Source organism: Phoca vitulina, unplaced genomic scaffold (genome assembly GCF_004348235.1).
Source record: "Phoca vitulina isolate PV1807 unplaced genomic scaffold, GSC_HSeal_1.0 scaffold6, whole genome shotgun sequence".
In the NCBI taxonomy this organism is placed as follows: Eukaryota; Metazoa; Chordata; class Mammalia; order Carnivora; family Phocidae; genus Phoca; species Phoca vitulina.
This window is the reverse complement of record NW_022589709.1, coordinates 18289461-18302192: the sequence shown is the minus strand read 5'-3', so window position 1 is coordinate 18302192 and position 12732 is coordinate 18289461.

Genomic DNA, 12732 nt, shown 5'->3' with positions numbered 1-12732 from the left:
GAGAAAAAGCCCTCTTAACAATTTTACCCCAAAGCTCTGAAATCCAAGGTAGTCTGTAAACACATACCTTAATATACTTTCAACATCTAAAACTAAAAGATAATTTTTCTCTTAAAATAGTTCCAAACTTAGTCTTTTATATACACTTACATCCCTATATAAGTCATTTATACTCACTCCTCCACACCCTTCAACTATTTCAAATCAAAAAGGTTTTACAGTACTTCTAATTCTATGGTATCTCTCTAAAGCATGTTCTCTGTAAAAGGACATAAAATTGGGGATCTATATTCTTTTTTCTGGCTTCTGTTAAACATTTATTTAAAAATTCTAGTTGAGGGCGCCTGGGTGGCTCAGTTGGTTAAGCAACTGCCTTCAGCTCAGGTCATGATCCTGGAGTCCTGGGATCGAGTCCCGCATTGGGCTCCCTGCTCCGCAGGGAGTCTGCTTCTCCCTCTGACCCTCCTCCCTCTCATGCTCTCTGTCTCTCATTCTCTCTCTCTCAAATAAATAAATAAAATCTTAAAAAAATAAAAATAAAAATAAAAATTCTAGTTGAATTTGAATTGTTCTCCTTACAAACTTCATCGAGCACCTATGATGTCAAGGACTAAATCTTGGAGGGAGCAACGTCTATGACATAGACCCTAATCTTGGCAAATTCAGAATAGACTAAAATATAAGGCAGAGATGAGGCCTTGGGTGGGACTGAGAAGGACATCAGGAGTCTATGGAGACAGCCACGGGTCCTGGGATTAATCCTAACAGAAGGTGTCAGGAAGACCACTTTACCTGATGGAAAAGGCAGAGAAACACACCCTAGGCAGAGGGAACAGCTTGAACAAAGACACGAGAGTCTTGGAGTGTCTGGTGGGAACCAACAGGGGTGGGCACAGTTTTCTCATCTCTGTGTCCCAGCACCTCATGACATAGCTGTCACTGGGCAGGAGTTCACCAGGACAGAAACCGTGTTTCGTTCATCCGGGTACCCCCAGGCCTAGTCAGTCTGACATCAGATTGCCACTCCAGTGCTCTGCCACACTTAGTACAGGGCTGGGGCCTCGACATCCATTGTCAACAGAGCCAAAAGGTAACGAAAATGAGTGAAGCCAGGCTAGTGTAAGACATTAAAGAATGATGGGGACTGGGACCAAGCAAAGAACGGCGCCATTATTGGACTGTGGGCTCAGTGTTGCTGGGTCTTCCAACTTTTCAAGAGAAGTCAAAAAACCCTCTAGATTTGTATGTGACATGTTCAGATGTTTGAAATGTCCACGGACAAATAGAACATGCCCAAGGACCAGATTCCACTCGTAGCCCACCCAGTGTGCAACTTGGGAGCCGAGTGTACAGTGGAATTGGAGGGAGGTAAGACCGGACAGGTAACCTGGGGCTACCTTTGAAAGCACTTGGAATGTCTCCCTGTGGAGTTTTGGTTCGGTGGGAGGTTGGAAGCCTCTCAACAAGGAAGTGGCAGCTGCAGATCTGTCAGTGGAGTGGAAGCAATGGATGGAGGAAGGGGCGAAACCAGAGGATGGGAGGTCTGGAGGCTGCTGAAGTATCCAGGTGGGAGGTGACAGAGACTAGCTGCTGGCCAGGGATGGGGTGGTGGCATGAGTAGGAGAGACGTGGAGGGAGGAGGTAGAAGGGAGAGGACTCATGAGTAACAGAGGGAGGGAGGCGGCAGTAAGGTTGACCTTGGCCTTGAAGCCTGGGTAACAGGGGAAATGGGAATACCGTTTACAGGAAGATAGGGTGCTCAGCCCCATAGCTGCCTTTTGCCAGCACGTGTCCAACGTGCCCTTTGCCCTCCTGCATCCATTCCACATGGTCCGTCCAGTAGAAGAGCTGCCTGCCTCCTCCTAACTTCTCCCTCCTTCACTTCCTCTGAGAGCAATGCTATTTTAAATGCCTCCCCCTCCATCACTCCCAAAGCTCCTCCCTTTTCTTTCCCTCTCTCCTCCTTTCACGGCTCCATTTCTTTTACCATGTTGTCACTTCAACCAGCTCCTCTCCTCCGGGTGCCGCTCCTACAGGCAGCCCACCCACCTACACTTCTGCCGAAAATGAGGCTTTTAAAGCTAATTACTTAGCTTTTTTTTTTTTTTTTTTTGATCCAGCACAGAAGCCATGCACTTAAATAAGTGAGACCAGGTGACTTTGGCCTATTTTTAGTGGCTGCAATTTGTAGGCTCTGGCTTCTCTTGTCACAGCAGTACCCCAAGACCGAAGCTCAACTCCAGAGCCCTGGAGCCTGAGGATTTGTAAAAATCTGCAGTTAGTTAGTTAATTGTGGGATTAGCAGAGCGATAAAGTCATATCCTGTGGTGTGTTGGAAGCCTGTCCTTCTCGCCCTCCCTGGTAAGGATAAGAACTAGTTAAGAATAGGAATGCAGACAGGCAAAGGGGAGAAAGGGAGAGAAAGAAGACACACTGTGAGTTAATGAGCACTCAGCTCATCGTGACCCCTGGGTGCCCGAAACTGAGCTGTTGTGTCCTCTCAGCTCACCCCGGGCCCCATCCTTTGCTCTCCAGAGGAACACCTGGGGCCCCCGGTACCCTTGCTCTTAGAAGGAGTCAGGGAATGAAAGAAGGGAGAAAGTGATTTCTTGAGCCGCTTGTAGATTCTCCTCTCAAACCAGGTTCCCGTCCAGATCTAAGGGACCCAATCCCTGAAACCAGGGGACTTGTAAGGAAATGGAGGTTTTCACCACTCCTTAAGGTGAGCTGGAGGCCCATCCATACCATGGAACACTGCTTAGCAATAAGAGCAAGACCTTGATACATGGAAGACTCAAATGCCTTCTGTTACGTCACAGCAGCTGAGCTCAGTATGATTCCATTTAGAGGACGCTCTGGACAATGCAAACTCACAGGGAGAAAAAATCAGGCCAGTGGTTGAGTGAGGAGAGGGGCACGAGGGAAGTTTCTGGACTGATGCAAATAGGCTTGGCTAGGGCGGTGGTCACAGCTTCCCTGGAAGAACAGAGCTCCTGCAGATCAGGGAGCGTGCATCCCATTCATCTCCTGGGCTAATTGTGTTGCTTTCTCTCTCTCCTCGGCTCAGGGATGCCACAGCAGGGGTGAGGACCAAGGGTGGGCAGCGCCAGGTGGCAGAAGTAAGGTCACTGGGAAGCCAACAAAGCTTCAGCAGGGACTTGCTCAGGGAGGTGTGGGTGGCGGGAGCTCTCTGCCCCGGGTGCAGGCGACAAAGAGCTGCATCATCTGCAGAGAATTTAAAAGCAATAGAACAGACTCTGGTCTGAGCTTTGCTGACCCTGAGGTGGATGGAAACACTCAGAGTCGGAAAAGAACCAGGACAGGAGAGAGCGCAATCTACAAGGGACTTTTCTTCAGCCGGAAGAACACATCCTCATCCTCGGAGTAACGGGGTGTGAGCCCCGGAACAGGCAATGGAACCGTGTTTGTCAGAAACCCGAGGAGCCGAGGGCTGGCTTGCACACGTGCACAGCTGTGTGCTCACACTCAGCGTGAGCGGGGCCACCGCACCGGGACTTGCAGCAACTTCTGCCTTTGTTCTAAGTCAATATCCACTCCCATACCTCATTTCGTGTTTGTAACTGTGTTTTTATAGAAGCTCCCACGCAACTTGGAAGAAGGCCCCACAAGCCTGGCTCGGCTCCTACTGTGCGTGTTTGATCTATACGTTACGTGCAGTTTTTGATTTTGATCTTGGGACGTTGTCAGTGCTTCCTTGGGACAAAAACAGCCTTTCATTATTCAATTAGTCTCATGATACTTGACATCCATTGTGCCCTGACAGTGTGCCAGGCGCATCTAGTACTTCCCTGCATTGTATCCCACAGCTCTCTCAGTGGCTCTGGGATGCAGGAGGGGTGGCTGTCAGCCCATTTTACAGCAGAGACGACTGAGGCTTGCAGCAGCTAAGTCAGTTGCCTAGGGTCTTACTGATGGGGAGTGGTCTCTAGAATTCACAGTCTAGCTGCAGTTTCCGCACCTTCCGTGCCAGAGAAGAGAAGAGAGGTCGAATGCCTCCAGTGCCCTGGCCTCTCACACACATTCTCTCACTGAATCTTAGCCTAGGGAGCTTGGCGTTTGTCCCTTTTCACAAAGGAGGCCCAGAGAGGTGAAGTGACCCACCCCAGGCCCACAGCATTCAGCCAGTGCTCCGTCCAAACAGTGTCCATTTTGGCAGCCGTGTCCCTTGGCTTCCAGGGGACATCTTGAGCTCAGAGGCCCTTCCCCACCCTGTGCCGGGCCCCGTCATTCTGCCCTCGGCCTACTCCCGAGTCCACATCTCCTTCAGAAAAGCAAAGCGCCGAGATCCCAGGCCCCGGCAGACGTCCCACGCGGCCCATCTGCCAGTCACAAGACGCCACAACAAATCTGTCAGGAATCCTAGGACACCTGTCTCTTTCACTTCTGGCCTTCAGAGACATGGTGACTACTTGCTGTCTTACTGCAGGAGTTGGATTTTGCTTTTTAATTTGTTTCCCCTAAAGGCAAAAAACCAAAGCCTTTCCCACTCAGCTCATTTCCCCCGCCCCCTCCCCAAGGAGGTTGGCGATGATGAGAGGGGCTGTTTTGGGGGGCGCTCCTTTCTCAGTTTGGACAGACTCCTCAGAGTTGGATTTCAGAATTCAGAGGTAGGAAAGCAAACATTGCCTCATTAAAACTTGGGTGCCTGTTTGATTCATTAATCATCTTGCCCTAATACTCCTTGATAAGTCTGTTCATCGTTATTAATCACTGGGCTCGTGGGAGGGAGCTGCCGGCTGTCACCGCATTTCTCTTAACCCCTTGTCTACCCACGTCCAGAGCCTGTGATAGAATGTGGGCTGCCGGGGGGGGGGGGGGGGGGGGGGGACAGTTTGCGAGCTGGTGCTGCCTGTTCTGTCCTGTGGGCCTCAGATGCCGAGAGGTTCTGTCTTGAAAAGGTCGTGGGCCTTCTCGCCCTCGCAACAACGTGACAGTGACCTATCGCTGGAGAGCTCCCAGGCTTATTTCCTAGAGCTCCCCATTTTACCAATGAGGAAACTGAGGCTCAGAATTAGCTTGCCCAAAGCCCTCTGTGCGGTAAGGGCTGAGTGAGGACTGGAGTCATGGGTGTTGTCCTAACAGCTCGAAGTAGCACCCTGTACTCAGTACCCTCTGGGGCCCGTCTTTCTGTCCGTCAGTAGGCTCCTGGGTGGATTGGGCAGAGTGTGGGTTTTAGAGTCAGACAAACCTGAATGAAAATTCCAGCTCTGCCAGAAGCCTTTCTGGCTACCTCCAAGCCTCAGTTTGATTATTTATAGAAAGGGGATAATATGTTTCTCATATGGCTATGAGGATTAAATCAGAAGCCATAGAAAGTACGTTGCACAGTACAAGTGGCAAATAAATGCTCTGCAAATGGCAATTTTCTTCAAACACTCCCTCCCGCTCTGATAGTATGGGCACTTTCCTTTCAAGGGAATGGATCTGACAAATTTCTTCAGACTAAGTGACTGAACTCTAATGCCCACTCGCTCCACTCAATTCCCTTCCTGGAGCAAAGTTCCTATAGAATGTTCATGGCACACATCAAGCCCCAGTGCCTTTGCACGGGCTGTGCCCTCTGTCTTGAATGCTCAACCTCTACCTCCAGTCCACCATTACTTGGCAAGCTCCAATTCATTCTCCAGACCCAATTCAACTCTCCCCTCTGCTGGGAAGTCCTTTCTAATCCCACTAATCAGAATTAGGTTTTTCTCAGAGTCAGGGAAAAAGGAAGCCTGCCAACGAGTGGGCCAGCACATCTCCTGCTCTCTTAGAGACTTCTCTAATTAATTGCCCTGTAGGAACGTGTCTGAATTATCCTGGATCAATGGGAACTAATGAGGTGTCAGAGAGTGGGGCTTCAAAAAGGAGGCATTTGAAAGTTTGTTTTTCCCCCCCAAGATCAAACTTTCCCTGGACTTTGAAGACACTGAGCTCTTTTGTTTTAATTATTTAGTAAGGTTTGTAGACTTTGCAGCACAAATTTGCTCTGGGATTTGAGTTTGAAAAGACCCAGAGTCCAAAAGTTAAAAAAAACCTCCCACTTATTAATGAATTTACTTACCGATTCATTGTTCATTTGACAGACAAATAATATTCACCCTGTCTGTGCCAGCGCAATTGATGTGCACATGGCATCTGTCCCTGGAGCTGGGCCAGTGACAGGGTACAGAGCCCCATTACCTGAGCACCTGATATGTGCTTCGAAAGGAGGCCCCGGGAGGGAGTCACCGACTGCCCCGTTTGTCTGATGTTGTCTCATGATCAGATTCATGATCTCATGATATGACAGTTGGGAGGACTGCCACAGAAGTGACATTAGTCTTTTTAAGTCACTTGGAACGGTTCTTCTCTCTCGGTGATTATGCCACCAACTGGACACACTGTTTAGACTCATTTGACTCTGGGTTTTAGGAATTTATTTTAAATTTAATGCTGTAACTTTGATTTTATAAAACATGGACATGTTTCCTAAGCTTACAAAAAAAGATACAGGCAAAGAAATCTAGTTTCTATCCCTGTCGCTCTACCTGGTGCCCTCTCTTCCCCTACAGGGAAACATTTTAAAATTATGGTTTACCTTTCCATGATTTTTCTAAATATAAACATGCACATCTATTATATATACACATACACGTGTACCTATATATGCATATATATGTGTGCATACATATCTATGTGTGTGTATATATATATTGCTTTATTTTCATTTGCATTTATTCTTTATCTTTTTTCCTTACCTTTCTGTGTATGTGTTTGCATCCTTTGTTTCTTACATCACTGGTGGCATATGATTCCCACTTTGTCTACCTTACACTTTTCACCGAACAGTGCATCCTGGAGGGTCTCCCTGAGCGTGAATAGAGGGCTCAGTCATTGCTTTTCACAGCTGCACTGGGATTTGAGTGCAGCCCCCAGCTGATGGGCATTTGAGGTATTTGTAGTTCTTTGCTCTATTTTTATAACCCCTTGCCTGATTTTTATTTGCATTTGTGTTTATTTTCTTTACCTTTTAAACTTTTTTATTTTGTTTAGATTCATCTCTTGTAAACAGTATGGTATTGGATTTGACTTTATTAACAAATCTACAGAAAAATCTTTTTCTTTTAGTGGGTGAGTTGAGCTCACTTGTATTTATTGATGGGACTGATATCTTTGTTTCTAGTTTTGTCATATTATTTTTTAATTTATAAAGTCATATACATGTGTGTTATTTATATATATTTCCTTCCGGTCTATTTTGTCTCCCTAGCATTCTCTTTCTCTCTCAAGAATACATCTTGGTATTTAGGAAACTGTGTTTTTGAATTTTTGTTATAATAGTTACCATGATACATTTATGTAATTCCCTAGGTCCCTCTTTCTCTTTCTTTCCTTCCTTTTGTTCTTTCCTCCTTTCCTCCCTCCTCCCCAATCTCTTTCTTTTTGTCACCTGCTACTGGATCCCTACTATGAACAGAATTGAAATTTACTAGTAACCTCCTCTTCGCCTCTGCACTCTCTCTGACATAGCCTTTTATTCTCAGTTAATATTCATAAGGCAATAAGTGAGTTTACTTTGCTATTCCTGTATCTTCTCCTATTCTCCCTCCATTTCTTCATACTTCTCTCCATTAATATTTTAAAGATTTATTTATTTTATTTGAGAGAGAGAGAGAGCGTGTGTGTGCGTGCACACAAGTAGGGGGAGGCGGGGCAGAGGGAGAGGATCTTAAAGCAGACTCCCTGCTGAGGGTGGAACCCGACGTGGGGCTTGATCCCATGATCCCTGAGATCATGACCTGAGCTGAAATCAAGAGTCAGATGCTTAACTGACTGAGCCATCTGGGCTCCCCGACTCCATCACTTTAGTCTTAGTCCCGTGGACTATGTACGACTATAGGACTAAGTTTTACCACTAGCAAAAAATAAATGCATATAATCACAGCGGAGCTGGCATTCATATTCTCCTTAATTATGCCTCCATGTTTATTCAAAGGATTGAAAAAATTGAGCCTTGCCTTAATTATAACCCTTGGCTGATAGAATGGACAGCAATCTCTAAAGTGGACCAACACAGAAGTTGAGTAGGCTCATTGAGAGCCTCAGAATATTTTAATAGAGGGCAAAATACTCACAAAGTTAAAGCACATTTATAAGAACTTTCTCTTAAAAGTTCTTTTAAGTTTCTGCATCTTTTGAAGGAAATTTTATCAGATAATATGTATTTACTCATTAAAATGATCTATTCTCAGGTAATTTGGCTGCTGACAAATTTAAATTTAAAATGTGATTCATTTTACTTTATTTTTTTCCTTTAGAAATATCAACAGTTTTCACTTACCAAGCACTTACTGCACACTGGCGTCTCTGTTAAGCACGTAATGTACATTATCTCGTTAAAGCCAACAACTCAAGCAGATAGGTAAAAACTATTATCCCTGTTTAAAGAGGTGGGAAGTGAAGCTTGGCAAGTTTAAGGAAGCTGGCGAAGGTTATACAGTGAGTAAGTGATACTACCAGGATTCAAACCTGGTCTGACTCAGAAGCTGGGTACATGACCAAGTTGCCATGTTCAGAGCCTTGAGCTGAGATGGGGATAAACATGAGCATTTGGTTCACTTAATGATGGCAAAGTCTTACCTGGAAAATCACTTCTCTGCAGTCCCAGTTTGCTACCTTCATCTTCCCTCCTTTCTGTCGTCTTCTGCCCTTGTAATCTGGTGTGCTCACCTCCCCTTCCAGAAGGTCACCTAAACATAGCTGGTGCATAGCCTAGAGGTTTGGACAAGAAGTACTAAGCTTAACTTGTCGCACCTGTGTGTCTTTGGGCCAACTATTTAATCTTGTCGAGCTTCACTTTCTCCTTCTCTAAAATAGCAACAACAGCAACCATGATAATAATATTACCTAACTTGTATGGTTATCAAAGGATTAAATGGAATCATGTATATGAAAGGAAAGTCTGGCTTGTAACAAATGCTTAATGAATAAGGAAAAGCATGAAAATATCTGAATATCTATCTATCTATCTATCTATCATCATCATGCTAGATTTACCAAGGAAAAACTATGGGAACCAGAAATAAACTTTACACTTGTGTTTATCACTGTGTTCACTGGTTAATTTAAAGTATAAGTTCAAAACACCCATATTTTCACTTACTCCCCATCTAACTCTAAGGGGTAGATATTAAGCACCAGGTCTTCCCTCTCCAAATCCAGGAGTTTTAATAATATGAAAACTATACTGTCCTCTTGCCACAGTGAAGAAATCAGGAAGTGATCATTCTCTTGCACTTTTTTTTTTTAAGATTTTATTTATATATTTGAGAGAGAGAGAGAGGGAGCACAAGCAGGAGGGAGGGGCAGAGGCAGAGGGAGAAGCAGGCTCCCCGCTGAGCAGGGAGCCCAATGCGGGGCTCGATCCCAGGACCCTGAGATCATGACCTGAGCCCAAGGCAGACGCTTAACTAACTGAACCACGCAGGCGTCCCCTTCTCTTGTTCTTCTTTAAAACTTGGGAAGAAGAAACTATTGGGAAGTTGAAAACTTGAAGTTCTGACAATTTTAAAGACACCCAAGTGAATGGAGTAGCTGATACCGCTGGAGTCGCTTGCCGGGACTATATAAATAGCAACTTGTACCTACCCCGCACCTCATCTGCACACATCAGAAAGCACATTAGAAGAACATTAAAATGTCAAGTGGGTTAAATCTGAAATGTGACCTACCTTATTATCTTGTGAGGGGGAAAAAGCTGTCAAGAACTCAAATCTTCCCAGCTGCTTTGGATATGCGGGGGGCTGCCGGGTTCTTTGGGAGACTTGCTCAGGGCCACTTCGAAGGAAGCCATTGTCCACTTCTACAGGGTCTGGCCCGAAAGCTTGGGGGAATTATTGTGGGGCTCCTCCTCTGGGTATCTTTTCTAAGAAAGTCCACGTTGGTTCTAGTGGTTTCTCTTCCAGTGCAGCAGCTACAGGGGAAAACCAGCTCCCCAGCTGCCCCTCCCACTGCCTCCTGAAAACAAGCCTTTAGGCTTATTTCTGATCAGAGTTGCCCCACCAGTGCAACTTTGGGGAATTCTCCCTGGGGCTCGTAAGTTAGTAGCTAGAGGCGAGGACAAGCCCAGACATCTCAAGCGATCTATAGGTAGCCTCCCTGCTGTCTGGTGGCTACCAGAATTCCAAAGCTAACTGGGGACAGTGGATGGATTCAGCAGAGTCAAAAAGTCTGATGATTCAAGGTGGTTTATAAGCTGGAGAAATCATCCTAAAATGACACAGCACACTTGGCAGAAGTAGACCTCAGGTTCACTGTGTATTTTGCTGAGGGCCTATCTACTGGCCACCACTCCGGGGGCCAAGGAGAGGAGCAGGGGTGTCTGAGGACATGCGGGGTTGCACATTTGCTGTCTTCCTCCTGTAGGGAGGGTGGGAGAGAGACAGGCTTCTGGTGAGGTGAGGGGGTGGCATGAAAGGCAAAGACCCTGTGGCGTCCACCCCAGACAAAGCCCTCCTCCTCTGGCTCCCACAAACGGAAGCCACAGATGGGCTGGGCTCTCCAGTCCTAGCCCAAGAAGAACCCAGAACATTGTGTCTACTGCTGTCCACTTCCATCCAGTGTCTGCTTCAGATGATCTGGCTGAGTGAACAGCGGTACAAACTCAGTCTGGCTTACGTAAAGAAGGTGATGTGTTGGGGCGCCTGGGTGGCTCAGTTGGTTAAGCATCTGCCTTTGGCTCAGGTCACGATCCTGGGGTCCTGGGATCGAGCCCCGCGCCAGGCACCCTGCTTAGCAGACAGCCTGTTTCTCCCTCTGCCTCTGCCTGCCACCCCCCTTGCTTGTGCTCTCTCTCTCTGTGTCAAATAAACAAATAAAATCTTAAAAAAAAAAAAAAAGAAGGTGATGTGTTGGCTCCAGTGGCTGAAAAAGTCAAGACATAGGTAGAACTTCACATGGGGCTTGATCCAGGGCCTTAGGCTCTACCAGCAACAGGGATGAGTAATAGCTAATGTTCACTGAGTATTTTCCTCTTCACCAGACGTTCTTCTAAAACTTTTCATGTTAACCCATTTAATTCTCAGGAAAACACTGTGTAGGAAGTTATTATCACATCCCTCTTTACAGACGAAGGAATGAGGCACAGAGAAGTTAAGTAACATGCCCGAGATCACACAGCTTGTAAACAGAGAAGCTGGACATCAAACGTGGTCATCTCGCACCAGAGCGCAGGCTCTTAACCGCCGTGCTGTATCACCTCTGCATTGGACTGAGTTAGGATTGTTTCTTACTCTTGAAGAACTCCTGTTTCAGCAGGGGAAGCAGAGGAAGGAGATAATCACAAAGCGATGTGTGACATGGGATGCCATAGGAAGTAATCCTGGGACGCACACGGCCCTGCAAGTCTATCCGACAGCTCCAGACTGACAGCAAACCGAATCCAAATCGCCCAAACCGTCTGAAGAAACCCTGGGGGTCATGGCTTCAAAAGTGCTCTCCCCGGCTCTCTATGTAGACTCTTTTTTAGAAAGGCTACATTGCTCACGATTGCTTGTGTCTCCTTCAAGAGAGGAAAGTCCCTTGCCCACTGGAAGGTTTTGCTTTTACCATCAGAGTGATTTCAGCAACCTTTGACAGGGTAGGGAACTGGGGCATCGGCCATGGTCCGCCCAAGGCGTCAAGGCGGATGCAAGACGTGCATGGCATGATGGGAGCCGGGGAGGGGGTGGCACGGCCAGGGCCTGAGTCACACCAGCATGGAGTGGAAGCCCAGCTCGGCCCTTACCAATTCTTGAGCAGCTCATGTCTCCTCCCAGAGCCTCCTTTTCCTCACTTGTAAAATGGAGACATAATAGCTACCTTTTAACACTTCAGGATTCAATGCAATAGTATGTGCTGATTCTTTTTTTTTATATATACAGAGTCTTTTTGTGCATTACCTGGTATGTATGAACGATTCAATAAATGCTTGCTGTTGCTGAGATGTTTATTTATCATTCTGCGATTTAGAAACACTGCAGACTCTCTGCTTCCTTGGATATGACATTTGGGGTCACTTAGTGTGAAAATCAGCCCACAGTCCAGCGGTTGAAATCTTAACCTGGTTTCCTGTTCACTACTCACTGTTGTGAATGTAGTTATTCCTCCTTAGGGTCTGGGAGGTCAATTCAAATCAGGCATTTTATTGAGAAGATTATACGTTTCTGTTGCCCTTATAAATCTATAAGAAAGTTTTCATGGTTCACCCTGTGTGGATGTCAGGTGCCTAAATTGCCAACTAATTAAGCATAATACAGAAATGGCCTTATTTGGTTGCTTCAATTTGATAATTTATCAGTTCACACAGGGAATATTTACTGAGCATCTACTCTCTGCCAGGCACAATTCCTACTGCCGGGGACACAGTGGGAAATCAAACAGGAAGAGTCCTGCGTCTCCCCAAGCTTAGGTTCTCATAGCTTTTCCCTGTTTTCCAGAACAGAGTGGAAGGCAGGTTGGGCAGGCAAGGCCAGCAGGGAGAGCAGGTTAAGAGCTGTTTTGCAGAACATGGGTATTTCAGGTGAGGGATGGTGTGGTCGGAGGTAGGACAGTGGGAATGGAGAGGCTAGATGGGGGTAGTGGGGTCAACAAGGAGAATAGGGAGCTCTGGCCAGTGACCTTGAGGTCACTCCCATTATATCAGATGGGGTGAGGTGGGGTGGGGAGCCTCCCACTGATCCAACACTGGAATGTCTGGGGCTTTTAGAG